Genomic DNA, 3,436 nt, shown 5'->3' on the forward strand with positions numbered 1-3,436 from the left:
ATTGAAAAATCTGGTTTAAAAATGGTTTTCAATCACAACAAAAATTTAAATTGTGAAACCGAGCTAGTTTTTCATATTTATGGCAATAAAATTTTCCTAAAAAGTACTTGTGTTTTGTGCAAGACGAATCCTAGATGTTCCTAGCTTTCAATCGAATGACCTTTTTTGCTATTATCGTACCATGAATCGCTTCAAATGTGGGCTCGAACAATCACGAATCAAGCACAAAACCAGAATGATTTATTACTTTTAGTAGGAAAGTAATTCTCTCTTAAATGAAATTGACAAATTTGTTATTCCTAGAAAATAAAATTTATACTTAAAAATATTTTTTTTCTTTACTTTATAGCAGAATAACAGTATCTCAAGGTTATGTGAAAATTTTGAAAACTTATATGAATAACTCTACTAGTGTCATCTATTTATAATGAGAGATAAGAGAATCTTGGTCGAATTGGTAAAACACAAATAATTTTATTTAATAGAAAAATCTATCTTCTAGTCTAACTAGAAGAGGGCATAGTACACCCTAATTAAATACACTAGGGTTATCATCCATCATTTGTAATATGAGGGGAATTTGGGTCTCCCTTATAATAAGTCCAATTATATGTGCTTCGTGGACTTTTATTCCAACACTTTATAATTTTATCCAATACATGTTTTTATAATTCCAAAAATAAATATTATTAATTAATTAGTTTAATTAGATAAATTAATTTTTAAATTAAATAATTCTCTCAACTTAATTCTAATTTTGTTAAAGTAATGACAACTTTACCATAAAAGAATTGATGAGGTAATATATTTAATTTTCATATTAAATTGATTCACATTGACTAATTAAATTAATTCTTTTTCGAACTTAAATTATTTAATTAAATAATAATTTGAAAAACTTAAATTAATTCTCAAGTCATTTCTATACTTAGTGAGAAAACAAATTCATTTGCAAATGTGACTCATTTCTCTAACTTTATTATTTCCATCCATTTTTGTTTGTTTGATTTTACATGCAATTCATTTATAGTTTTAACGAGCTAGTAGAAGGATCAATTGAACATATAATTTGAGTTCAAATAATTTATAATAAAGTTCTAGCTTTTCGTTTACTAATTATAAATTTATTTAGTCACAAAGTCATTCCACTATAGTATTGTGACTAAACTCTCCCTAGTTACATACCTTTACGAAAGCTACTCAACCCATGCTCGTCCAATGACTTTGTCATAAGTGTGTTACCTTCATAGGATATCCTTAATCTATTTTGGATAAATCTATTCTCCCAATATGATTATATTTTATCTCATAGTAGTTGTTACATCTTCCTTCATGAAAAGTCAATTTCTATTAAAAAGTAATCAAGTCATTAACTGCAAAGAAAAACGGCCCGTAACCACGTTTACTTTTCATCTATCATGTAATGCTAGTGAGAGGATATCATCTACGTATTTCTTGGACTATGAATTCCACTATTTTGAATGATGCTACATACTGCAGAAGTCGTATACCCAACACACCAACTTTTGGTTCCTTATCTATTTGAACTCAAGCTTTTACTTATATCAAAATATATGAGTCACACATATATAGTTCATCATCCACTCAAGATTAAGGTATGTCACATTATGAACGTCACAAGTGAACAAATCTATAAACAGATTTAGTATCTATTCAACTTGGGTCCTGTCCAATGTACTGTCACTCCAATCAATCACATCTGTCTCTATATTTTGGGAGTCAACTACTCTGATGTTCAAGGCAAAGCATCTCCCTAATTAGACTTGACAGACTACATATTAGTTTTTCAATCAGTTTGCTCATTTCCGATTAGACTAAAAACATGTTTAGGTTCATCTACTAATACAAGTTGTCTTTCTATATTATGAGTCGACCAAGTAATATTGTTTAGTATGTGTTAAATGTTAGATAACTATTGAGCCAAAATTTACTTCCATTTTGCTTTACGTGTAAAAACCATTGAGGACAATATACAAAGGGTATCAATGTAATTAATGAATATTATTATTAAACCAATTTGTTCGAAAAATACAAGTGTACATAGACGAAAATATGACACCTAGGGCACTAGATCCAACAAAAAAAGCCTATTTATGATACAAGAGTCAAATGGGTTAAAGTACAACTTTGCCCATCATTAAAAGCTCAAGCAACATTGGCCCCTCATTTGCCCTTTTTTGGCCTTCGTTCACCCTAACATCACAACCTCAACATCTTCATTTTGTGATGTTGGCCTCACATTGCACTTTCCTAAGTCACCGTCATTAGGCCATTTCGGGACTTTAGCTATTCCAAGTCGCGATGTTGGTGACTAAGTTACCTCACCTCAAGTCCTTTGTCCAAGCTTTTTCTTACATAGAAAATAAGGCAAATTATACAAATGGTCACCCAACTATGTTCGTGTTCCTGTTTTGGTCACCCAATTTTAAAAATTTTTAATTTAGGCACTAATGTTTGTATTTGTGCCTATTTTGGTCACCCACCGTTAAATTGATAACAGGAATAATGACATGGCCCTTTTTTAACTGGTATAATTACACATTTAATCTTCAATACTTACAAATTCTATCAATTTGATTCTAATTGTAAATAATTCAATAAATTTAACCCTTCACGTTTATAAATTCGATCAATTTAATCCTAATTCTAGCAATTTAGTATATTTTTTTTCCTTAATAGAACTATTTCAACTAAGAAGTGCAAAATTAAATGCAATTATTACAAATATCTATACTTTTTTCTTGAATTAATGCCCTAGGTCTGGGATTGATAATAATTTGATTAAATATTGAGCAAAACCTGAATTTCGAGTGAGCAAAACTTGATGAATCAAATATATGAGTGAGCAAAACTTGATTCGACTGAAAAAAACTGAAAAATATTTAAACTTCAAGTTAATTGAATCTAGTTATTCAATTTTCTCGAGTCAATTCAAACAAGTAATTTGAGTTTCAAGTTTCGAGTTTCGAGTTTCGAGTTTCGAGTTCGAGTCGAGTTGAATTTTACAATTTGAATAAATCAAATAACAGATTGGAGTAAATACCTCTTTTGTCATTGTCAATTTTGAAAATGACCAAATTGATCCCACTCAGCAAAAATTTAAAAAATTCAAAATAATTTTAAAAATCAAAATATTTATAAAAATTTCAAATTTTATATTTTAAAATTTTATAAAATTATAAAAAGGTAAAATTGAAAGAATATATAAAAACTTTAAAAATTCGAAAGAATAATTGAGCCTAGATAATAATTTAAGTTTATCATACTAAAATATATTTTTGGTATAATTGCAAAAAAAAAAACTCAACATTTGAGGGCTTTTGGACTCAACTTTACAATTTTTTCATAAATTAACCCAATTTTAATTGTAAATGTGAGTTCACCGTTAATCAAACTGCAGGTCAACATAGAAGCC

This window comes from Gossypium arboreum, chromosome 8 (assembly GCF_025698485.1).
Source record: "Gossypium arboreum isolate Shixiya-1 chromosome 8, ASM2569848v2, whole genome shotgun sequence".
NCBI lineage: Eukaryota > Viridiplantae > Streptophyta > Magnoliopsida > Malvales > Malvaceae > Gossypium > Gossypium arboreum.